This window comes from Falco cherrug, chromosome 5 (assembly GCF_023634085.1).
Source record: "Falco cherrug isolate bFalChe1 chromosome 5, bFalChe1.pri, whole genome shotgun sequence".
Classification (NCBI taxonomy): domain Eukaryota; kingdom Metazoa; phylum Chordata; class Aves; order Falconiformes; family Falconidae; genus Falco; species Falco cherrug.
In genome coordinates, this window is record NC_073701.1 from 17,281,029 (window position 1) to 17,308,495 (window position 27,467).

The following is a 27,467-nucleotide window of genomic DNA, read 5'->3' on the forward strand; positions in this document are numbered from 1 at the left end:
ATAATAGGTAGTCACAAGCACCTACCACTGCTAAATTGTAAATATAGGAGATTATTTCACTATCTTCTTTCTCAATTTTCTTTTTAAGGGAAATAATCCTCAGTCTGGAGGTGTTCCAAATGTAAAAACCCTCCAAGTGCTCTCAAACTGTGTACCCTGACTCCCTTGCAGTAGTGAATCATGGCCAACGCATGCATAAGAAGTCAAACAAACTAGGCAAAGAGTAACAAACCGCAAACTGCTGATTAAGACTAATATTAATCAGCTTGGAAGGGATGCTTACTACAGTGATGACAGACCTAGAAACATTGCCTAATACTATGTCATAGCCAAGAAGAACATGTGAGAATTGGTTATTTTTAAACCTTCACCACCAAAGACTTTCTGAAAAATATTTTAAAAGGAACACACCTACTATGTGTAACACTAAATGGGAACTTTACAATTTAACAGAAGCATAGAAGAATAGATTTAAATCAGGAAAGCCTTCCTCTAGTCTTTTAGTGTCTCCCCAACTCAATAAGCACCAACTCCAGCATATGCATGTCATGAGGGTCCAGAAAACAACAAAAACCTCTTAAAGATCTGGGAAGAAAGGACTTGTCTGTTGCAAAATACTAGACCACACACACTATATGCCAAAGCCCTACAGGAGTAACTACTACTTTCATTATGGTCAAACCCTTCAAAACAGGACATTCGGGAGCTCCAGAGATCTCTGGCATATATCAAATAATTTTCACCACCACTGGCTGAGCACATAGCTTTTGTTCACAAACCAATATTCATTAAATTCCTGAGTTGTCAGAATACATTTTTGTGAAGTGATGTTTTGGGCTTTCCACTCTGTGGACCCACTAACAATTACCAAATGGTTCACATGAGCCTTTTACTTCAGCTCTGAAATGACCACAGCCAGTTTTTGGTAAATTCATGCCTCTCAGCTGAGAGGCTGTAATTTCATACAAGGGAGAAGTGCTTATTAAACATCCTTCATGTATTTGCTTGTAGTTACATTACAGAACATTGTTTTAGATACTCTGGTTTTTCACCACGTAGTCATAACTAGAGTCAAACAGTTGTAGGTAATGCTGAACTTTCATTTAACCCACCACATCAGGTTAAGTCACCAGTGTTTGAGCTCCAGTTACTTATTAATCCCCATATTCACACATTAGACTAGGAAAAATAAATCTGGTTGTAGAATACAGATGGTGACTCAATTAATCCAGGGTCATACAGGCTTGAATTTTGAATTTTTGGGGTGAGACAGCATCTCACCCCAAACTATGAGGGCTCTGCTTCAAGATGCTAAAGTTGCCTTCATCTCTTGCAAACTGATCAACTGCCAAGATACAAATAGTAAACATTTCTGTTACTGTTCCTTGTTAACTACTCCAGAATACTTTACGTAACAGGCAAAGAACAGTGGTTTTTTAACCTGAGAATGGAGTAGTGTGATGCTGTTCCAGCAGTAGGGACCTACACTTCCACTCAAACAGAGCTGCATTATCTTTGGCTCTATTAAAGCACTAAAGCTCTTCTCAGACCACTCTGCAAACTGAGTGGGGGAGTAAGGATAAGAGCCACATTCTGTCCTTAGGGACCCCTATTAAATCAGATTCTTAACATCAGCCACTTCCTCTTTGTTTTCCTCAAGCCATATGGCTTCCTGACAAAATCTGTACAAACAATAAATCCATTAATCAAGCCACTGCTGAAGGAAAAGGCTTTTTTTACTTCCCTTCATCAATCCAGACATTAATGGAGATTTTTACGTATTTTGTTTTATGGAAGTCCCAAGGAAAATACTAAAGTCTTTGTCCTCACACTGCAGCTTTGTAGACTGAAGCCCCAATGCAGTGTGTACTTGTAGGAGATCCTGAGATCTTAAAATGCAAAAAGCTACAGGAGTAGAGAGAAGTCAGTCAAGCCAACAAAAAAGGTATCCAGCCTTATTGAATCTATTAGTAGGGATACAGCATAAAAAGCTACCTAGGCTCCGTAGCATACTATGACAATAAGTAAAATAACAAAATCTATTTTTTTTAAAAAAATTAACAGCAGTAGGTAGAACAATAGAGGCACTAAAAGTCATTTCTATTCCTACAAGGCTCTGAGGAGATGCACACATGCAAATGGCAGAAGGAGGCTGCAAGCAGCTGGAAGGAAGAGCTGCTTTTAAGAGATGCCACAATAAAGGACTTCCCCAGAGGCCAGATTTCTTAGGAAGATGAACCAAGATGAGGTTCATCTTGTGTGGAACATCATTCCAAGATGATGTTCCAAACAACACACTGCATTAATCTGTCTGGCATCTCCAAACAGGTGACCATGTTATTCTTGGATAATGAGGAAATAAATACTGCACATGCAAGGAACTCTATGGTAGGGAGGAAGCACAAAAATAATAAAATTTCCATCTCTTGTAGGTGGGAAACTCCTTTTTTTGTGGGTGGGAAGGTCCCACTCTCCTGTGGGAGAAGAGAGAAGAGAATTAAAACCAAGCTTAAGCAGGCTTATTGCTTCACCAAACCAAACAAGCTTCAGAGACTACTTGGCTTCACCTCTGCTGCTTGGTGCCAGTGGGCACAGGATTATGCCAGCTTCACACTGCTGCAGGACAAAATTCTGCTCATAAAGGATATATGCACACTGTTGCACAAGCATGTAAAGAAAAAGTGGAAGTATGGTAAAGCATTCATTTTTTTCCAACTCATCAATAGGTTCAAAGCGGGTATGAGGCTAAGAATTCAAGAGCACAAAAACCCCCACCTAATTTTGCTTGCAATAGCTTTTTTCACAACATCAGACTATTCCTGTACTCTCAGATGTCACTTCAAGACACACATGGAGCCTATGTTAGCCTTGTCTATCCCAAGCAACTATTTGCATCACACTTCAGACCCTACACAGCAAAGAAGAAAGGGGTCTCCTAGCAGTGATGGAAGAAGGAAGAACCAAAGGACAATTCATCATCCGAGTATATTATGCCATTACTAACAAAAGCAAACTGAACAAGTCTGATCCAGTCTCCACTTCAGAGAACATGAAAATGCAAAATGTCCGTTTTCAGGATCTGTTCCCACTGATGTTTTTTCCAAAACTTTTGACAAAACTTCCATTACTTGATAGTCTCAGTGCAGAAGGAGGATTGGGAAGAACAAGAAGTTACTTTTAAATTCAGGTGGTCTCTTTCAGTCACACATTCCTAAAGCAACTGTGACCCTTCCATTCATGTGGAAGGAAAATAGGATTGGCATGTTAACAAATCTCTCTACCTTAAATCATGTTTTATTTTCTTCACAGTTGTTCTGTAGCTTACCGGATGACTAAAACTATGTTTCAATTCACAAGAACCAAAGTAATCCTCTGTTGAAAAAAGTTCAGGAGAAACAAAGCAGTTTATGACACTGAAAAAGACCTTACAGAGAAACAGTATTTAAAAAGGAATGAAGTTGGCCTTCAAAAGCTTTTTTTTTTTCCCCCAAATACAGGAAAGCAGCATCCTTGATTACAAGCAGGAAGTCTTTAAAACGAAAGCCCTGTCTTTGTTGAAGTTAAGTAGCAATTAGCCCCAAAGGAAAAAAATAAGGAAAGACTAATCTCAAAGGATTGAATCATTATCTCTAAGGAGACACATCTGTAGTTTTAACATCAATGTTTTGGTCAGTTCTTTGGGTAATGGATGATATATCATGGAAGCTTATGTTCCTATCAAGGTAATGACAACACTGAAAGACTGCAGACAACACATGGAGCTTACTACCAGTAGGAATTATTAGCCTTGAGGTCACAATCTAAAAAGATACACCATCATATCCAAAGTACAGATGGATTTGTAAATGCCTTGAGGTAGTGGTGAAAGATATGTTTGTTTTGGACCTAGTAGTGAGGAAGATCAGGTGCTGTGAGCTAGGGAGGCCTACCACACCTGGGTCAGATGGTCCCAATTATCTTCTCATCACTGTTTATCAAAAGTTATCCTTCAGCAGCTATATGACAACCTATGTAAAAATAAATCTGGGACTGGTGTTTGGCTTGAGCAAGAAAAGGAAAAGCTTCCCTATCACAAATCAGTGAGTGCAAGCAGCATCCTTGCTTGAAGTCTCATTAAAAAGCCTGTGGTGTGCAGGTGCAAGGTGGTGTCTCCACATCAAATGTCAAAATGGAATACAGGAAAGGTTGACCAGAAAAAGTAGTGGTATAGCAGTAGAGAGAAGACAGTTCTCCCCCCTCCTGCTAGCTCACTATTCTGCCCTTCCTGAACAGATCAATAAACAGCATTTGCTCCCCAAGTAATAGTCTCTCTATCAGCCTATTTTGGCTGCTGCTTTTACCTATGGGGATAAGTGATACAAACTTGAAGCAAGACACATTACTAGAAAAATATAAGGCGCATCAACCTGTTGATGCCTTCACTGACTTCAGTCGCTTGTTCCTGTCTTGACTGTAGAAGGTAGCCAGCCACAGCAAGATCAAAAGTTTATTCCTCTTCTTCAGAGACACCTAACACCCTAAACAAAATTTACACAGAAATTATCCAACCCTGATTCCACTGCATCGTTCAGTCCCATGTCTGTCCGGACCGCTCATCTCCAGTCCTGCCTATGCTACCACTAGCCTGCGGTCACATCTGAGCGAGCAGCCGCAGTCTGTACTCCCATGCTTCTGTGTGTTTGCTTTTTAAATCATATCCTGTGTTTGTTAGCAGCAACAACAGCATTAACGTCACTTTCTACATTAGTCAGAAAAGTTGTTGCTTCTTTGCTACTACTATTTAGCTCTTCCCAGGAAGAGAAAAACTTGGATAACCACCTCTTCAAATCCAACCCTAAATTACTCCCTCTTCACTCCCCAAGCATGGTATCCTAGTTCTTTAAGCTCTACTGAAGTGTTGAAAAGCAAGTGCTACAAAAATCATGTTGGTCCATAAATCAAAGAGTGAAATCAAAATTATAAAGCAGCTTAATAAAAAAAAAAATGTCTTGACCATGAACTTTTAAGAGTTCTGCCTCCCAGTTCTCTCCTTGCAAGTATGTGAACAGCATTTGCTTTCCACACTTCGCTTTCCAGGAACAGGCTTGAATTCACTACTTTAGAGTCCCAGTCACTGAGAAAAGGGAAAGAAAAGCACTTTATTTTCTTTCTTTTTGTTTAAATAACATATCCAAGACAGCCCCAACACATAAGCTAAGAGGTAATCATAATGTAAAGAAAAATACTTAACAGGTACAGCATATTGTTTTCTCTTCCTCCAAACTACTAACATTTTACTTGGCAATACCTGTCATTAAAGCCCAAAGTAACAATTACCCCAAGACCAAATGGGCATGCTGATGCAACGGAGAGCCATCAAGACTCATCCACAGGCTGTGCAAGTACCATACTACTCCCTCACCTCCTTACACATTCTGTGCAACTCTGTTTGGAAAAATACTAAGGTAATAGTAGTGTAACAGCACAGAAACCATTAGTTTTATCTTCTCCTTGTCATTGTGTTTTCTTAAGACAGTAGGCATTGCAACGTTACACTTACTGACAGGAGGCACGATTTTGTCTGCTTCCTTCAGCAGTCCTACAAATGTGAAGGTTCCTGCAGACCTACTGACCAGAGACCACCCTTAGAAAACACCACCTTGGCTATACTGCTGTAGGCAGATGCATTCAGGCTCACTTCAAGGTAATTATCCAACATAACAGCAGAAAAGACAAAGCCATAGCAAGAATTTGCTTTGTTGTTGAAATTTAATGTTTTGCTGATTGCCTTTTTTGCTCACTATCAACTGAATTCTGCTCTGTGGATTTAAATTAAAATACAACAAGAAGCTCCACCACTTTACGTGCCTGCCTCACCATTTGAAACAAACCATACAATTTCCCCCTCGACTATTAATTCTTCAGACACAGCATCAAACTCTTGCCATGCCTATATATGAGTAAATATTTTGCACCGTTTCTCAGAAACACACTTATGAGAAAGCATATTTGAAGAGAAAGACATTAAAATACTACAGTCAAGTGGAGTTCAGCAGAAATCAGGAATAGGTCTGTGTATTCACATATCCACTGACCTGTTCAGACTATAGGTTACCAGAAAGTGCATTGAGTTTGCTCCTGTTATTAATCCTAGCCATTAGAACCACAGGAAGACATTTAAAAAAAAAAAAGCAATTCAAGTTAAAACATGTATAATACATGTTTTAATACACATCTCTGAAAAAGTATAGTTGGGCAAGTCATCCAGGTATTTAGGTGACATAGAAGTAGTAGCATACATTAAGTGGTAGCACAACAATGTAGTATTTGCTTTAATTTCCATTAAGGATAAGCCTGGCTGAGAGTAACTGAAAAAAAGAAAACAAACTTCTATTTGCATTACTCTAGTTAAGGACACGCATTGCGGGTAGAACTAAGAATAAAACCAGACTTCCCTTCCTTTGCCACTGAGCTGTGTCTCAGTCAGCCTAACAGCTCAACTAGTAGCAAACACCAGTTTAGCATGCAGCCTGCAGCTGCAATACAAGCATGGTCCAACAGTCCCCTCAGTCCATATTACAATTCTTGAGGACAATTCTTCACTTTTTAGTTACTGCCAGACAATTTTTATTTCCACATCGTAGCAATTTATAGTCAATTCTGGAAAGCCTGTTCTATTTTTTTTTAAAAAAAAATGGCCTTTGCTTGCAAAGATAACAGCAATCTTTCATGATTTTCTTTCCTGCTTCCATAGGTTGTTTACATAGCATCATTTTGTATGATGGTTCAGCCTGTTTTTCTAACAGCACCAAGGTAAGTTAGTTTGCAGAATCCACATCATGAACAGAAAATTAAGATATCAGAATTAACAGTCACTGCAGATTATATGTAAATTCAAATTGGTTCAGTTTAGCATTAACCAAACCAACAAAAAAATCCAGTTTCAAGTCAGTTTTGTCTTTTAAGAACATTAGAATTAGACACCACTCCGCATTTCCAACTAACCCTTTTGATACAAGAAAGGTCTCATACAAAACAGCGATTTGTCAGAGGGTTTGAGGATTAATTTCAGTTACTCTTAATTGGCAAAAAGGGTTATGTGCCACTTGTAATAACCCCCTGATTCCAGCCTTATAGTTGCACAAGACAAAGTGAAGCAATTCAGTAAAGACAGTGCTCAATCGTGGCAAAAACTGGTGAGGGAGAAAATCTGCCCCTTTCTAAAGGCCTGCAGTGCTTTCTTTTGCAATTGCCATCTTGGCACACATTGCACTACAGCCTTTGCATTTATTTCCACAAACGCATCTTTTCCTTATTTCAAATGTGCATAGTTCCAGTGACAGGAAAACAAATCAGCTCTGCAGCCAAAAATTGTACCATTCCCCCTACCAGCTCCGCTTCTTCCTGTCCCACATGGCACCCTTCAATTTATGGTGACCTGAGCCAGGAACCAAATCCAGACTTAGAAGAGCCAAAGCTCACAGACAGTTCAGCAATAGACACGCACCAACGAAACGACCATGCAAGCTCTTTCATATGGCTCACCACTGCTAAGAGAACAGGGCGCCCCGAACTCCTCCCTGTGCGTGCCCATGTTCGTCTACAAAGAAAGGACTACACCAAGACAAAAATTTCCAGTTGTGACAGATGCCAGAAAGCCCACCTCTTGGTTTAACTTTGCCTTGTCTGCAAAGACACAAGTGCTCAAGGGCCAAAGAGACTTTGTTATCATCAATATGTTAAGAGATCTTTATTTCAAAACTTCTTTTGAAAAAGCTTCACTAGCTTAGGGGTTTTTTTTTGTGCTGATGCACAGGAAAGACAACAACATGTCATTTTGTTGCATATATTGGAACACACAAAGTAACTCCATTTCAGTATAAGAATAATTCAGCAAGTTTGTCAAGTAGCAGTCTCAGGTAATTTGTGTCTGCAAATAGCTCCTATAAAATGAACTTTAACTATCTCCAACTGAAAGCACGCACTGGATAGTAACGGGTGAAATACTGAAGTATACAGCTGTTATGCATCTCATGGTTTTTGAAAAAAAATCACAGATGGCACCTGCAGAAAGCAAAGTTGGAAAAAAATCAAAAGCTTGCAAATTTCTAGCTTCTTCCATGAGCGTTTGTCCTTGTTGAAAGAGTATCCTTCATCAGACCTTCAACCAACATCTGCGTGTCCTGTGTCGTCATGCTCCCCCCTCCCTGAGCAAGTAAGGAAATTTTATCAGTGGGATTATAATACACCATGTCTTAACTGTTACTAATCAAAGGAATAAATGTTTTATCACAGTAACTGCTATTATATAATCATAGATTTACTTTTGTTTGCAGCTTTAATTTCTTACTTCATTATGTAGTCAATAGAAGCCAAACTACCTTTTTCTTTCCTTGCAATTAGCAATGAGTCAATGGAAGACAAGATTTTTGCTGTGTTTGCTGCACTCCTTCAAAAGGAGTTTGATCAACCGTCTGGAAGCAATCCTCCCAGTGCAGTGAATTTTAAGTATGCTTGGAACTTGCATAGGTGCAAGCGTAAAACATCTGTAAGAGATGGAGAAAAATGTTTCTCTATCACAAGCCATTTCCCTCCATCTCAAACAGCCGAAGTGAAGCCATATGATTTGTCTCAGTAAAGACATTAGCTTAAGAGAAACATTGTAGAAAGCAATCAAGACCCCCACAACAGTTTCAGAGGTCATGGTGATGTCTAGTTAGACACTTACCAGTAGTTGATTACAACCTGGAAGAGCCAAGGCCAACTAGGCACCAGCTACCAGCAAATACCCAAGAGGCAATTTATGCCATTAAAGTCTTCAAAATTAATTTATTTGATAGTATAAAGGTAAATAGCAAGGGTTTGCTTTATCTACTACAAAACTTAATTTGTATCATTGGCAAATGAAGTTAGCATTTAAAAGGCCACTAGTCATCAAGAAACAAGCAACACTTTACAGTCCAAGGCTACGTTAGGTTTACAATTAATGAAAACTGAGATTTAATTCCGAGTTCACAACAACAGGATGACTATGTCTTTAAATCACCTGACAGTTACATGTTAACTCAGAGGAAAAAAAAACCCACAACCAAAAAAACACAGGGCTAATTTTAAAAACCCTAACTCAGAAGTACAAAAAAAAAAATCTGATTTATTTTGTGACTGACCAGAGAAAAATGTCAGGCTGCTCATCTGAGAGGCAAAGAAAGAGACAAAACTCAAGATATTCTGCCTACAGTTGAGGAGGAAGAACCCAACCCTGAGGATGTATCTATGAAGCTAAACAAACTCTAAATATATGTAGATAGCATTAATTTAAGCAGAAGTTTAAGACTGACCACAAGTTACTATGTCTTTTATAACATCACTATGAACAAAACTGAACCTGGCAGATATTAGCTCACTGCTGCTGCTCTCACGTAAGAGATTCTACAGTTCAGCTTATAGTGTGGGCTAGTGCTGTCACTTTTAAATCAATCTCTTCACATCTCAAACCACTGTGGTTGTTCAATGCAAATAATTAATTTTGGCTATAATGCAAATGCTAAAAACAAGGGGTTTTATAAACATGGGATCTGCCATTTGCTACTTGAATTATCTGAAAAAGGGAAAAAGTCAGCAGATATACACTATTGAGTAAATGCAAGATACGGTATGGGAGACAGGGAGAAAGCTATTTTTGCAGACGATTGCTCAAGATTAATAGATCAAACAAAAAGGAAAGTAACCACAAAGAGGTATATTACAATAAAGAAGATAATGGGTTGGTTAAAAAGTATGTTGTATAGCAAAATGAAAATGAATGTAATAAAAGCTAATCAGACTCTCCAAGCATTGGAACAGTGGAAGAAATAAAGACAACCTTCATGTCCCCAAAGCCTTTTCTCTTCATGAGAACTTCAGGTCAGGAAATTATTTTTCTTTTAGATTTTTCAAACTCAGTAATGGAATCCTCACATCAGCTCCAGAGTCAGGCCAAGGCAGAAGTTACTACTTATATTCAAAGACCTTCCCTTACAGTTGAACAACTATTTACTTATTTTTACTTTTTTTTTTTTTGCTAGGGGACCAGACGACTCGTAACTTAAAATTAAGTGCTCAACATAGTTCCAGAGAAATTGAAAGCTTTTCTTCAAAGTTAAAGCAGGATTCAGATCCTGCTACCATTAGCAGAACAAACAAACAAAAAAAATCAAGATAGAGAGAAAAGCAATAATAAAGTCTATCATGTCTGTTGTTTTCAGACTTCTTTGGCAACAAGTCTATTTAGAGCACCAGCCAGCAAACCCCCTGCAAATTCCCTTTGAAAAGGTCCCATGCACTGTAACACCTGGAAGGTGCATACACACTACGGCTGGTAAGCAAAGTTCTGCAGTTTGAAGCCTAGAAGCTGCAAATTCTAAGGTAAGCATGTTGTAAAGATGTACTGCAACATTAATGTGCCAACATGTAAAAACCAGCACACAAAGTTTTACTCCTTCACCACAACAACACACTTCATGGAATGCTTCAGTAGGTGTTGGCCACTTCCCAGGGTTAGTGTGAAGACCTTTACAGGGAGATGAAAGAAGCAGTTCCAAACACCCACTCCCAAGTTTGTGTTGGGATCCAAAGATCCTCACTGACTTCAGAGTACTGCTCAGTCAAGGGAAACCTGAAGCTATGTGGCCAAAAAATATGCCGTCCAGATTTGCTAATCTATGAAAATAAGTCTCCTTGTTTTGATGAGTCACTACTTTGCCACCTTTTTACGTGGTTTTATAGAAACTCTTTTTTCAGTTACATCTAGACAGTTCAACAAATTCTTCTCCCCTCCTCCCCAACCTCAGCTGTTTGCAAAATTGTCAACATTTTTGATAGTGTATTACAAATCTCATTCCTCCTCAGCCAGCATACAGCTGACAGGAATAGATCAGAAGAAAAATGAAATTAGTATCCCAAGGTTTGGAGGTGGTTTTAGTTAACACTGATTCAGATCCCATGCAAATTACACTAATTCTGATGAGCCCTCACCTGCTATTTCCAGGATTACAATGGAAACCAAGAAACAATTAATTAGGGCCTTAGGACAGCTTCTCTCTTGAGGGCAAATGGAATCCACCTACATACAAAACTTCCAGAATAGTCAATGGCAAAGTGGATATTTTCAAATCAACATTCATAAACAACAAAAAAGATTTTGAAATGGCAAATAAAGACAAACGAGTCTGAATAGGATGTTTTGACCTAAAAGGCTTTTAGAGCATGAGATGCAGAGCTTGTTCCTAGAAAAAGTATAATCCCAACTCATTTAAAAATACTACCTTGCTACTACAGCCAAACAGTAGTGCTATGGGTACACCAGACAGTTGTGATAGAAACAACCAAACTATAAGTAGCAGAGTTCTGTAGTGACCATACTCTTCTTCACAAAAGGAGCAGTACAGGGCTACTTCTTTGCAAATTATTTGAGGATTTTTCCTCTTCATGCAACTTAATGAAAGCATCTTAAGATACCAAGTGGAAAAAAATGAATTACTTAAAAAGGCAACCCCAGACTTGAGCTATCCCATGACAGGATTGCTTTGCCATGACTGCCAGCTCAAATACTGCACAGTATATAATACGCATATTATATACTCTATATATATACATAGCAAATAAGCAAGACTTATGCCAGCATTTAATACTGCAACACTTTGGAAATAAACCACTAGTAAATATGCAACTTCCCACACCTTTCCCACCACTGCACATACAGCTATAGCTATAAGCAGCTCAGTGTTTAATGCCTGGGCTGACCTCTACTGAAAAGTCTTTGGAGGTGAGACAAGATACTCGCATACTGCCTTACAAACTAATCAGCCTATTCCTTCCCTAGATAAACCTCACTGCAAATGGACTTAACTCAGACTCCAACAATGAAGAGAAAATGAAAGCACTTCCCAACCAATGTATCTGTCTGGGTTTACTACTTTAAACAGATCAGTAGCTTCAATCATTTTTGGCCTATATCAGCAGCATGAATGGTCTGATTCATTGTTTCCCCGTTCAACTCCCATCTGTTACTCAAAACACTCATTCCCATCTCATTGCACTATTTTTCTCTTCTCTTTTAGAAAGGACTCTTAGATACTGCATGTGCACGGTCATTACACCATACAAAATGCTGGTCTTGCTCCAACTGAAGGCAATGAGAACTTGACAGCGAGAAGAATTTAACTGATATCGCAAATATAATTCCTGCTGAAGGTAGTACACTATTGAGCACAGCACTGACATTTCAGCCAGCACTGGGCTGAAGCCAGTGTTTCAACTATCCCTGGTCTAAGGGTTTCAAAAGAGAAAGTTAAGGGAGAAGATCTACCTTAAACAGTTACTACTTATTTTTTCCAGTAACACCCCAGCTGCAGGTCCAATCACATATTCAGCTAACCTAGCATCCCATCTCACCCAGTGGCCAGAGTAAGGCTCCCCACTGTATGTAGACACTGTGGCAAGTTTAACAGCTTAACCACAAAGCCGTTTCATGGTGGAATAGTGGTATGAATCATATGAACGTTGGACAAGATTTCTTTGGAGAAGGCAGCAAATCAGAAAGGGTTACATTCAAAGATTTAACCTAAAGACATGTGAAGTTTCCAAATGACTTCAACTTGCTATGCAGAGACAAATGCCAGGCTTAAAAAAAATGTAGTGTAGTAATGAGCTAGAAGCTGCTAGATTTGATCCTCTATGTGTAAAGTAAAATAGACTAAAAGTTAAGCAAAGAAGTTTATACTAAAGCATTTTAACTTGAATGACAATGGATTAAGAACCTGCACAAAGTTACCACAGCTCGGCAGACAGATAGTAGCTTGTTAAACTATCATAAATAAAAAAACTCAGTGTGTCAGAGCCCTTAGTCTCTCAAGTCTCTTTTGAAACGCTACAGAGATAACGTAATAAGACATCTACTTCACAGTTGTATTCCAAAAGAATAACCTCTGCTTAAAGGATGCTTCACCAGCTCTAGCCCCAATTCTTATAATACCATTCCCACCACCACTACTGGCAGCCTTTACCTACAGTTCAGATTCATTTCTTCCAAGATTTAAGTATTTTATAATGCTGCAAGAACAACAAGGAACAGCAAACAGTACCAACTGCATTTCCAAAGAAATCCGTAGTTGTCCTACATCACTAGTGTACTACACACTAGAGAAGCTGCTTTTATTCCACCTCCACACTGCTCTTTTCATCATTTACACAGATTACTTGATCAGAGTATTTCACTGTACCTTCAAACGCTCCCCAATTTCTAGATCTTCTGTAGCTGTCAGCTGAACAGAAAAGTTCACACACAAATATTTTTATGTTTACTCAAGACACCTACTGAGTATGAATTTGTATGGTTCCTTTTCCCCTCCCCTAATTCTCACATAAGACACTTCTACCTCTAAAGAGACTAGCACAAAACAGTAATTACTCTATTGATAACATCCATTTCCCAATCAAGCAGGGAGTCATAGTGCCTGTAAAAAGCCTCAATAACGCACTTAAGAGGGCAATATCTCACCTAGTAGGTCCTTATGGAAATGCCATATAGGCACCTAAACTTCCATTGGGAAGAAAAGAGTAGTGATGTCCCCAGAGGGTCTGCATTTGTTTTTCTTCTGTGTGCTTTCTTGTTGCCCTATCAAGTGAAAAATCTATTCTGCTTCCTCTTTAAATAAATGCTTTGTGAAGAGACATAGTTACAAGTCAGTTATTAATATTTCAGATCAAGCATTATGTTAAGAATGCACCAACTCTTTGACTTAGTATTAGCATGTTACGGTTTAAAACTATTAGAAACTTTAAAGTACATTATACACAGTTTCTAAGATTAATCAAATATTAAGTGAAAACACCACTTCATAGCTAGAAAATGGGCTACTTTTCAATACAATAACAACATTTTAATTGCTTGAATTAAAACCAACATTCAAACGTCTTCACTACCTATTGGTGTTTATAATTACTGGAAGATGTCAGAGTTCAGCTTCAGTTGGAAAGAAGAAATACATCTACAGCAATAAAAATTTTATTCAGCTCCACAAAAAAGGAAAGTATCAACCTATAACTTATTATAATACAATACACCAGTTGCACATGATATTAAATTCAGCCGCAGTGATTAAGCATTCTCTTTGCAGACAGAAGCACAAAAATAATGACTGATCTTTTTTCTACCTGATCGACTACAGCTAACTAATTCTGCATTGTGGAATGAAAAGTGGTTTTCTGCCATAGCACCAACAACCTGTGTTGAGACTTCGCTGTATTTCCAATACCAGAGTTTAACTGAAACTACTGTTAATTACTTCATTTTTGGAGTAAAGGTCTACAAACCAGCTACAAGGGCAGCAACACTATTTAATAATCTTGACTTGCCAAGTGGATGCTCTGTGCTAAAGAAAGCACAGGTAACAACAGAATCACTTCTAATTTGCAACCAAGATGTATCACTTGACATAAAAGACTTATTTTGCTCCCAAAATCTAACAGTTTAAGTCAGTACAAGTTTCCTTTGCCAAATTTCTTTCAGGAGCACTGTAGCTAATTGTTCTTTGTGTTAGTCCAGATCTACAAGGCAGGCATGACTGCAAGAAGAGGTACAGAGGACAGGTTAGTAGTTTTCAAAAAATTCTGTATGTATGATATGATTGTCACAGGAAAATTAATAATTCTCACAAAACTACTAGAAAACAGTCAGCAAAGCATTCAGTAAGATTTTAAAAGCTTTCACAGGAGGCATTCAGAAATGAAATGAAGGGGGGAAAAAAACCAACAAAGCAATGTAATACCACTGAGCTTTCAAACCTGCGCTACACAACTCAAATGTGACTGCATTCACTGCTTAGCACAGCCTCTTATCAGCATTTTCAGGAGCAAGTCTTCCCTTACAACAAGTAATAGACTGCGAGAATTGATAGAAAAATACAACAGCTGACCCACAGCTTTTACACCACCACACACAGAAAAACCCCAAACTTAAAAAGATTTGATGTAGCACAGGGAAAGCATGCTACTTTCAGAAATTAAGATGTATCACCAGCACAGAGGGGTGGGGAGATCTGCAAAAGGCAGAAACCAGCTAGCTTTTCTTCAAGCATTCACCAGGCAGATGTGAGAGCCCAGTGGCGTCAGGCACCACCAGTAACAGTGTGGAAAGGGCACACTCCCAGCTACAGCAGAGGAGTTCATCTAGACAGCAAAGCATCATACGACCTGGAAAAGCTTTTCAATTGATGGAAAGAAGAGATTCTTTTGACATCTAGGTCTTCAGCAAAGCACATCTGGAGTCCCACCCCCTCCACGCACTGGATGCATGCTCATACTCACTGTGCCTTCTTTACTAGAAGGCAAAAGGGGCTGTCTGCAGCCACACAGCCGAGAGCAGGGTAAAACATTACTTTTCTGTTTCAACAGGAAAACTTTCAGAAGGAGGAGGTTGCTACATTCTTAAGGCTATGTCCAACAGTGATGACAATCAGGAGCAACAAGAATTATCTATATTTGATGTGTAGTAGAGGAAAAAACAAACTCCATCATTAATATGCACAGACACCCTTACTATTCACTTCAATTTCTCAGATATGTTTTAGAAAGGACATTGTCTTTTTCATTTGAAAATGTAAGTCTTATCTCTCTACGCTATTTCAGGTATTTTTGTCCTTCCTGTCCTTGAGATTAATTTGATGTAGGAAAGCACACACTTTGCATAGGACATCGTAACCCCTATGAATGTAATTACTAGATTTCAGAAGAAGTGACCAGGCACCATCATGCAATTATTTCTTTGTTACACAAATAATTTTTAAGATGGAAGTAAGATAGGAGAAAAACATTGGTTCAGTCACCTCCAAAAGAACTCTTTATAATAATAATAATAAAAAAAAACCATTACACGTAAGACATTAAGTTATCACGTTCACACAAAAAAGTCCCCAAACCAAACAAAACCATACAATTGAAAAACCATATTCTTAATGTTTGATTCTTGGAAACAAAACTGAAAAAAAATACCAGTTTTTAGAATGAAGCCTCCCAAGCTACCAAAACTGAAGTGTTAATAGGTAACAACATATTACCAGTTACTGAATTTTTAATGCATTTCAAAAAATTATTAACATCAGAATCACCATTTTCTTGGTAGTGTGTCATTAGTAGACCAACAATTATTTTATTTTTGCAGTAGTGCTACCAGCATAGCAAGCTGGTAGCAATCCAACTGAAAAGTTACTCTGTTTCAAGCTTGTTTCCTAGCCAACGTTAATAGAAATTGGCTTACATTACTTGACTAACCCAATAAAAGCAAGACTACTGTCACTTGATTATTAAGAGTACATCATCCATTCGATATTATAAATTATATCTGTATTTCAGCTATGTGATATCTATTCACAAGATATCCACAATATTTAATATTGTGGCATCTTATGTCCTAGAAAAGCCCTTGATCATAGCAGCAGGTTTGCTGTAGATGAAGTCTGAGGCGTAGATGGCAGCCTCACAGGGAAACCTGAAGGGTAAAACACACCGAAGTCATCATTTCCTTTTGCAAATATTTGCTTTCATTCCATCATTTAGTATATTAAGTTCATTTACCAAAATAAAGCAATGTATCCAGAAAAGAAATCTCTTGTACATGTTTTATCCAAAAAGAAACACAAAAATTAGACTGAATGCAGAGTGCAGAAAACTCCTCAGATGCACAGACCACCACCTATTCTCATTTAAAAACACAGCAATAATACACACTTCAAAAACTCAGCTAAAACCAACCCAAGAACCTTGCAATGTTCTGGAGAAGGTCACAGCAATTGGAAGATAGAGGAAAGTGCTGCTATTCTCTTACTGCAGAGGTCAACATGGACCAAGCTGGAGAAGGTAACTGAAGTGTTTGTCACCAAATATGCCTCAGGCTTTGTAAGCATCTGGACACAGATCTCCATGATTACTGCAACTGCAAACCAGCTCATTCTTAACTTGCAGAGCTGACTTTCACAGGCAGCAATGTGAATCTTCAAGGCTGTATAAGTGAGGTGTCTTTGACAAGCACAGATATTCCTCCCCATAGCTACTCCATGCTGGAATACCTTCTGGGAAACGTTAAATGAGCTGCAGGCAAAACAAAATGAAGAACAAGTCATTAAACCGAAACCATGTGGCAAAATGCTGGGCAGCACGTACAAGTACAGCATGTCATTCTTTTCAACAAAACGCTGGCCATCTCTAAAACACGAAAGGTGGGCCTATATCGGTACGCTAGAGCCAAATGGCTCATTGGATAAGCCACAAATTAGGCTCCGTTCATCACCATTCACCCTATTTTAGTTGGTGCTGCTGGAGGAAGGGGGAAGATGAAATGTTTTATTTTCATTTGCAGCAGAAAGAAGTAATCCACACGCAATCCAGTTCAGTGCTTACACACCAAACCAGTCATCCCTTGAAAGTACAGAACCAACATCGCTGGCCTTTGGCCTGCTGCATCATGTGAGGTCAAATACAAAGTACCCCATAAGGCAAGTTACAACACAGTTACAGAAGGTGAATTCCCAGATCCATGTGTTCTATGAAGGAGAAGAACAGACTAAGCAGTGCCTTGACATCAACATTAAACTCTAAAAATGTTTCACATTAAAAATAAGAGCAGGACACAATACCGCAGAATAGCTATTAAGACACCAAAAGGAAGTATCATTTGGGGCACAAAGGTTGATTCTATTATCCAACCGCATTAAATACACACTGCCTAAAATAAACCTGGAACTACACACAGAGACATTTACATTGTCATAAAGGGATGCATAGGAAATCCATTGGTTTAAGTATGCTCATAAACCAATCACAATTACTATTCCAAGGACTTCAGAATTTGCTTCTTATGTATATTAGTTGAAAAGCCAACCAAAAATTCTTTTCATAGCATGGTTTATGGTCTATAAGTATTAGAAATGTAAGATTTAGAGCTAAGTCACCAAGGCAAAACCAGTTTTTTTAATCCAAGGTTGAATGAATTGGTGTTATTGTCTGCAGCAAAAGGAGCTTTTCATCTCTTCAAGATGAAAGTTAGAAGCAAATATAAACTGCAGGTCGGCCACTACTAACATTAGCATGTGTTCAAAGATACACAAGAGGCACAAAAGAGCTTTTAATTTTGTCTGCTTTCACTGACAGCATAGTACATGAAGTCCTACAAAGTAAAATCAGTTACTGTCAAGTACAAGCCCCTGCCTACTTTAGGGATAGAATAGCCAAATGCTTACAACCCAGAGCAGCTCAAGTGCTTTCTGTTGCATTCAGCTGTGTTATAAGACTATCAGACACTGCTAGCTTTTTTTGTGCTTGAAATTCTTAAACTACAATTCTGGGGAAAACATGTATATCCCTAGTACTAATGAGGTTGTTATTTAATGTCATTAAAAGCCCTTTGACCAGGACTGCGTACGTGCTAGATAATGGATCAGATCCCTCTTCACAGTAATTCAATTACAACATAACTCCTTGAGCCTTCTAAAAATAAGTAGCATAATGTAAGTAGTATGACTATTAGTAAGCAAATTATGTCCAAGAATGACAGAATGACGTGAATGAGAATCTCAGTTCTTACATTTCAGGTGGAGGAGATGGCAACTTACTGGTATCAACAACTGTCTAAAAGCACCAGAAACAAGATTATCTTATTACATTTATATATGATTGTGTTTATGTCTATTATCTAAACATATTACATGGAAGTGGGAAAGAGGAAAGAGGTTTCAGCGCTTTTCTGCTTCTAAAGTTGTTTATCTGCATCTTAGCTTTCTACATACACTGAACAAAGCATAAACAGCAAAATCCCTGGTAAACATTGCCTGTAATGCTCAAATTGCATGACCGTTGAACAATGGACAATGGACAGAAACCATTTTCTGCAAAAACAACATAAGATTACTCTCAATTGTTGAGAGGAACAAAACTTCACAAGATTTTGAATCAGTCAGCTACGATACACTTGCGTGACAAGGCTTTTATGCTATAATACTCACCTTTCCCATTGTTACTCATTTTTTTAAAAAATATTTTTTCAAAAATGTTACCTACGGAAGTGGAGGGAAGTCAAATAATCATGGGAGAACTGAGCAACCGGGATAAAACAAGCAGCTGAATAACCTCTTCACTTGGATAAGCAGCAGCTGAATAATTGCCCAACTAGCTACACAGATATCCTGGTTTGGCCCTTTAAATAACACCTGTTACATACAAAGAGAAAGTGTGCTTAAGTTTACTTGAGGTTTTCATATTTATTCATTTAAATTCATGTGCAAGACAAGAAACACCAGCAGGAGGAAAGGATTATTATGTTAAAGCACCTCTTCAAGTAAGATTTTGAAGAAGATTAGATGCTCCACTGGGTTACTTACTGCTTCTGCATTTAGCTGCAGGTAGTTTGGGAGTGTTTCCCCAACTAAAGGTTACCTTGTACATGTACCTTCTTAAAAAATTGTCTTTAGCTTTTAGACTTACTGACTGCTGGAACAGAGAACAGAAGTCATTGCCAAATAATCATTTTGGCAACACCTTTCAAATATAAGGCAAACTTTTAATACAAACAGGTTTTCTTGGCTACACCTAGTCTTTACAAGTAGAAACAGAATTATTCCATTATGGTTATTTCTGGCTCTTTCTCCCCCAGCCCTCTATCTCTGTTCTAAGAAAAACTCATGTCTTTTTGCTACCAGCTCCTGGTTTTATATTGGCAAATTCCAACAACTGAATTCCAGCCATCACAGCAGGGAAAAGAATCCCCCATATTTTAGAATGAACTTGGGACCTCCTACCTCAAGAGATGATGAACAAGGCCATCACAGCAGCGATACTGCATGTTCCCAAGACAACCTCTCCTTAAACAAGGCTGCTAAATTGCACCGGAACCAGCAAGCACACTGAAATCTGGAATTAAAAAGTGAATTCAGGCATAAAGATAGATTTCCAGAAGGTTTCAGCTCATGACAGAAGAATACGTCCAAATCAAACTATTCTCCCTTTTCACTCCTGATACTTAGTTTACTGACATTGTGATCATTAAAGGAAAAAAATATACTAACAAACAAACTGATACTTCTGTCAGATAAAAGAAATCCTAAAATACACAAAATTAGATCTAAGTTCTTAATTGCAAATACTTTCCTTAAATGTTTAGGAGACATCTCTTCTAAGTTAAGATCTCAGGCACTGCTTTAGAACCACCTTAGCCATTTTTTTGAACTCAAAATGTCACCTTGCTGTAGCTTACTTACAAAGCTTAAAGCTTTCACTTTATTTTAGAAGTAGTACTATTTACCTACCAAAACAGTTTACCTTCTTTCAAACTGCCAGATTACTGCGCACACACACCAAAAAAAAAAACCCCAAGAGGAGCTCTTTCTGCAATTTTATTCCTGTTCATCCACATCCAGGACAGCCCCATCGCCAGTTGTGCTCACAAAATATATCACCTGTGAGGAAGATGATCACCAGCACTGACTGACTATTGCAAGCCTCAAATACCTACCTACAGAGAAGCGGACCTGAAGTTTAGTGCACCTGCTGAAAGCCAAACTGGCGCCAGTGTTTCTGGTGAAGCTGTTCTACATGCAGAATAAGGACCCAAACATACGGAGTTAATAGCTCACACAGGCACTACTACACCAAAGAGAGTAAGTGAACACATTTCTGGCTACAAGTCTCTTAGCATAACACTGGTTCCCCATACACTTAACGTACTTTTACTGTGTCACATTCTTGTAAGTTAAAGTGAACAGTACAAGTTACAGAAACGCAGAAGTGCCAGTCCATAAAGGGTACTTTCAAACAGTAGTTGCAGTGATTATAATGCTCCTGGAAGCAGCTCTAAGTTAAAAGTGAAACACTGAAGTTATGTCTAAGTCATTAGGGAAAAAGTTTCACTTAACCACCCAAAGCTTCAAAACAGAAGTTACCTTCTCACAGCAGAGAGTGCTTACTGATTGACTAGAGGATTGCAAGTTTCTCCCATCAACTAGTCTCGAACACAACACCTTTGTGCATTCTTTATATTCTTCATGATCTTCTCAACAACCCCATTCCACTTCAAAGCAGGGACAGCCATCAGTTCCTTCAGGGCTTCTTCCAGAAAGTTAAGCCTTCACCCACTTCTCCCTGGGTTTGGCATGGTCATTCTGCCATTACACACTCCACACATACCAGGCCTAGGAACTCCACTTTGCTGGCAAAAGCATAACCAGAACTTGGAAGGTTTTCCTATTGAAATGATGCAGTTGAGTTCCAGGGTCACTTAGGAGTGCAGATTCATGATGTCTTTCGGTGTAAGTTGTTGCTGTAGCTGATGCATGCACAGCATTCCATGGCTGGTACAAGGCAAGGGAGGACACCTGCAGTACTGCACGGTCAGCTAATAAAAGAATGTGCTTCATAATCTATAAGAACACACCGTAGTGAAGAAACTACCCCATCAGGAAAGAAGCTATGATCTTACACATTATGTACAGGACAATTTGGCAATTAGATAACCTGGCACAAGCTCTGAACATTTAGATATCTGATCTGTAAATAGTTAAATTTAAGCATCTCTCAGAAATTAAATGCATGAAATAATTCTAGCTATAATTTCTCAGTTTCCACTAAATGTGGTGCCAATATACCAAGACAACTTCGATACTGAAAGGTTTAGTGTAAGGGAATAATTTCATCTCCCCAAAGCCAGCCAGAAGCTGAAGTTGACAGACAAGAGTACTAAACTTCCAGTTTCCATAGAAATGGAATTTGGATCAGTACAGAGATTTCAGAATTTAAAACCAAACACACTCCATGTTAAAATCTCTATTCCAACATTCACTTTCCTGCGCAACAAGGGTTCAAGACAGACACAAACGCCACAAATTAGTGACCTAGTACCTCATCCTGACTTGTGGCTCCTCATTTTCATTTAGAGGCAGCCATCCCCTTCTAACCACGCACCATTGTGGTCAATTTAGTGGAAGTCAGACAAACTTTATAATCATGACACTATCCCAAAACTGTGCTTTTGGGAGGACAGATCAGTTACTAGCTGCACAATGCTAATACAGGGGAAATCAATGCTTCACAGCCCAACACTGAACCACACTAAACCAGGAAAGTTGTACCATACAACTCAACCGCAAAGAACAATCAGTGGTGGGGGGGGTGGGGTGAGGATCTCATTTTTATTGTTGATATGACCTACCAGAAGAGCACAGCAACAAAACAGAGATTTTTAAACTGGAAATCTATCTCCTTTAGGCAAGAACCAAAAAGGTGTGTTGTACCACCCCTAATGCAATGCTTCTGCAGCAACGACGGCCCAGTGCTGCAAGGGAGAATTCCAACTTGTTGATTACAACTGCAGCATGCTCACTGGCAGCTAGAACGATTTGCCTATGGTATTTATGGCTCCTGTTCCTTGTGTTTGGCAAAAGCTGAGGAAGAGTAATTTTCTGGAAGTATTTACATTGATTTTGCAACTGATGACAACACTCCATCTGCTCTCACACACTTTGGTGCCTCTGCCAATTTCTTTCCTAATGTATTGCTTTCTCCAAGCTTTGGCAAGGTTTCTCTAGTTCCTGAACTCTGTTCTTTCACCAGGTTTGAAGGGACCATTTCAAGTTATAAGAACTTGAGGTATGAACATCTAACCCTATGCCTTAATTGCAGATCAGCAAACAAGTAGACAGGATTTCAAACTACGCCCTCTCAAAACCACCACCTCCAGAAGCCTGAGGATATGGCCGATACCTTCAACAGAGCTTTAAAAATCCCTGAAATAAAAGGGTCTTGAGGTCATTTAGGAAAAGCAGAAATTAAAAAGAACAAAACCCAATTCATTCTTCTAAGAAAAGCCCAAAAGCCCCCTGGAAATCAACATTTCACCTAGTATTTAAAAATGTAGCCAAGTAAAGCAACCTCCTCCCTACAGCAAACAGTGGGCTACAAAAACTTGAGATTTGAAGTTCTTAGCCAGCAAGCACAATTCTATCTGCAAAGTTTGTGGTATAAATTGAACAGATGGAAGGATTCCATTTCCACCTGTCTGCCTGACCCCTTTCATACCGAGTCAAACACTACAAGAACCAGCAACAGCAAAGATTTGAAAGCTTGAATTTTCTTAACGAGGCAGAAGCATCCACAAGTAACTTCACTGCTTTCTCCAGTTTTTATTCAATGATCAGGCTACCTTTATGTCATGCGTTACAATTCAAGACAAAGTATTCCTAAGAAACATAATAGCTCATTTTATAGCATCACATAAGTGAAATACCGCAAAATCTGATCTTTCTAAGATCAAATATTCAATCCACCATAGAAAAATGGATTGCAAGGTCAGAGATTCCTGAAAAGTGACTGTAACTTCCAGCAGCTCATAGAAGAATTGTAAGTATTTAAACCCCAAAGGGCTGAGACAAACTGCATAAGTTTGCTCATCTGTTTCATTTGAAAGTAAGTAGGTTACTGTGAAATGGTGTCCCTAAGAAATAATCCCAAGAGGATGAATGCAGAAAAATACTTTAATCCCTTTTGTATCATTACAAATGTGCATAGATTTATTTACTATTAGGCTCAGTCCAGAGATAACTCTGATCTGTTGTGTACAGGTCAGATTAGGCAATCTAAAGGTTTCTTTTGGTACAACACCTGTCTCAAATTATCTATCCTGTCTGTTGACAACAAAAGAAAGAATTTGCTTGTAAACACAACAATCCTTTCTTCAATGATTTGCTTTTTTCTTCTCGTTTCACTGACCACCTAAATCGAAGAAAAAAGCAAATCATGGCAAGGTAAGAGTCAGGTGTCAGCCTTATTCCACTGCTGCAATTTGTCTTTGTTACTTTTAAAACTCAGGACCACAGTGATAAGCCCAGAAATAACAATGGATTTGAAATTAGCTTTTTCTCTTCCAGGAGCCCCACAGTATGTAAGCAACTTACTGCTTCAAGTTAAAGGCTTTGAGAGAAATTAAATGCTGAAAAGGTTTTGAAATGACCAACTTCTTTGTATTTTGGCATTAGACTGAGGTTTGCCTTTGTATCAAATAAAAGACCAATTCAGCAGCTATATCAAATACAGCAGCTTGTTTTGGCAACCTCATTTTTAGGAGATCAGATTTAGCTACTCAGCTTTAATACTCTTGTTTTTGAATTAACCATCTGTTCTGTAACATTTAGACAGACCTAGTAAAGTAGGATGTCAGTCTCTGGGATCTTGGGGCTAGAACACACATACATGCCCACAGCAGGCAAAGAGAGCCCATCAAAACAAGCATCAGCCTTCCCAACTAGGAAGTTATCCTGTTGATTTTCATATCTAGTCCGTGGTATTGTTTTATCTAATTAGCAAGAGGAACTCAGGCCACCACAGTACATGTTTTAATTAACATAAAAAGGGAACAACTTTAAAAGGCTTTTGTAACAAAAAGACTATTTACAACAGCTGTAGGTCAGATCTTAATCTAGGCCCTTTTAAGAAGATTGCCAAAAATCTAACCATGCTGTTCCACTGTAAATTGTCACTGTAAAGAAAGTGCAGAATTCTTACATGAGAAGATGCACTTAAAAAGCTATCCATAGGCAATGATAGGTATCTTTAAAGTACAATTGCTGTGAAAGTATGGAAGCTCCCCCCTCCTTTCAAAAAGGCATATACAAGCATACAAATGCTCTCTTAAAGTTACATCAAAAGCAACACCTGTAAACCCTGTTTTGTTAACCTAGTGAACTTTTAACAAACACTTTAATCAATTGATCCCTTTAAGAGAAACACACCATGAAGAAGTCATTTGTTTCTAGCAGACTACTGACACAAGTGGCTAAAAGATGGCCAAAGTATGCTACAGAAATATTTGACAAGCTCAGAGTTCCCAGATGTTTAAACACTCCTTTGCTATTTAAAAAAAAAAACTGTTCCCATACTACCAGTGCATTTCCATTTACGTTATCTCCAATATCATGAATACTATAGTTTGCAACTGATACTACTACAGTAGGCTCTCCGAGATTTAGTATGTCCTACTTCCACAACACTGTCAGTCATAAGAACTTACTAGTCCCAGACAGACACTTAACTGACCTCCAAGAGCTTCTTACCAAAGCCAGTACAAGTGCTTTTACAACAGCTCTGGCAACAAGCCTGCATATTGTAAGGCTGGTAGCACCAAAGTACTACAATGTGTATTTCAACTCTAAATGGAAGTATTGAAGCTACAATCCTTATAGACGCAGAGCCTACTACAATTAACTTTTGTTCCCATCCATCTTCACAAGAAAAATCTCAAAATAAAATCCATCGAAAGACCAATACAGAGCAATTTACATATTCCCTCTCTCCTGCAGGGAATAACTTCTGTTCATTGCACACTAGCTTTCCACAGCACAGATGATCATATTTGCAGAACTACTTAGCAGTGGCTCAGTTCCACTGCAGCCCACCTCAACCAGCATCAGGCCGCTGTCCAAAAATCAGCGTCATGTGTGCGTATTCAGAAGTCCCATGCTCAAATTTCAAGTCACTTTTCACTTCTGCGTAATACACTGCTTTTTAGTGAATAAACTAAAGAGCTAAGCTATGAGCTTCCAACACAAGCTAGCAAGCAGTTAAATCAAGTCTTAACCTTTTACCAAAAATCAGGAAGCAAGACATAACAATTCATCAATAAACCATTCTGAGACACCAGTGACTCCAAATCACTATCTAATCTGGATTTAGAAAATAGACAATATCATTAGGACTGATAACTATTGATGCACATGACTAAACCATTAGTAGAGGATGCCAGAACATACTGCTATTCTGAGATTTCCCTTTAAACCTCCCCCTGACTCAGTATAGACTCTATTAAATAAACTTTTCGTTTACTGATTTTTAAATTAAGAAACGAGAGTTTGAAATTCAGGTGCCTACACATAGGTAGCTAAACACATGCTGTGATGCTCAGGTATTTGCCAAACTGTCTAAGAACTGATGCTGTAGTTGCTGAGCACTTTTTTGCACAAGTGACCATTTAGTGAGTTTGCTTTGTGTTCCTGCTGTAGTTTCAATCCATCTCTACTCCACCTACTATTGCCTTATTGCAAGATTATTTCACCTTTAAGTAAAATAATGAAGAATTAACTTCCCCCCCACCTTTCTCTTAATAGTATGTTCTACCATTGTTTTACCAGGGGGAGGAAATAAATCAGGTAACTGAAAGGAAGAAATTAAGGTTTCCATGAAAAAGGTACACAAAGCAATGTATTTTATCAACTGTATAAAATTTGCACATTGGTACTTGAACCAAAGGGGAACCCTTTCCCTCAGCAAATAAAGTGGCAATAGAATTGTTTGATCAAGGATTTAATTTCAAGAAAAAATTCTGAGGATGTAGTACCCAGTGAAGCACAGGGTATTAAACATTTTTTCCCCTTCAACTTCATTAAAAATTTGTTCTTCTCCTTCCACTTCAAAGCTTGTAGCTGAAGCTTGGTTGGGCCCAGAGTGGGATGTTTCTGTAAGTCTCAGTTATCATCAGTGAATTACAGGCTCGTATGCGACAGGCTGCACAAGCCTAACTACACGCAGAAACACCCACTCTGCTATTCCTTCACAAAGGAAGTGGTGCGTGAACAAGTAGACCTGAAATCTTGGATCCATTATCAGGCATATGCTTTTTCCATATGCACCTTACTCAAGTATATACATACACCAATTAAGAGAAAGATCTCATTGCTCCTTTCCTATAGAAAAATCTGTATTTTTAACTCGTTATAGGTCTCCTAAGGTGAATGTATAAATCAAATTTTGTTAAAAAGTATCCTGAACAAAAGTTTTTTTTTTTCTTCTTAGTCAATACATTTTGCATTATCATCTCTAATGTTCACTATGTTTATAGCTTTTATCTATTAAATAATTCACAGGGAAATTCAATATATTATACATCTGTGACAAGTTTCCCTAAAGCACAGTTTGTCTGCTGCACTCAAATACAGAATCATTAGATTCCATATAAAAATTCAGCTTCTGGAAAATTGAGAACTTGGCCTAGAATTTAAAGGAAGATCACATCAACTTGCCCTACTCCATCTCTTCAAAGATTCCGCAGTGGCCAGAAAAAATGGACACAAAGTCCTGAATGTGCTGCATTTATCCAGCAGAAGTGCTATGAAAATAAGCAGAAGTATGTTACTAAAAAAAAAAAAACCACCACAACTTAAGAGCACAGACTTATTTACACTTCTGGTTTAATTGCTGGAAGTATCAGGAAGGCAGTCTTATTACAGCTGATGTTGCTTGTGTGGTAAACACACCTCTTAAAGAAAAGAAACGAGATAACAGAATTGTTCACACTGGAAGGAGCCCAGCCTCCTGCCCAAAGCAGCACCAACACTCCGTTCAGACCAGGTTGCTTTCACCAGCTGGATCTTGAAAACTGACTAAAAGGGTGAAAATGCTTCCCTAGAAAACGAAAGCCT

The 27,467-nt window shown here is 38.5% G+C and overlaps 1 protein-coding gene across 3 annotated transcripts in view; it reads right to left on the minus strand.

The window, feature by feature from the left end:
• Positions 1 to 27,467, minus strand: part of RASSF8 (Ras association domain family member 8) — an 89,648-nt gene that overhangs the window by 48,889 nt on the left and 13,292 nt on the right. The window contains exon 2 of one of the 3 annotated variants that reach the window (XM_055711888.1): positions 19,806 to 19,917. The exons of the other annotated variants lie outside the window; for them this stretch is intronic. The gene's annotated coding sequence lies outside the window, so the exon portion shown is untranslated. The remainder of the gene's footprint in view (positions 1 to 19,805; positions 19,918 to 27,467) is intronic. 3 annotated transcript variants of the gene reach the window in all.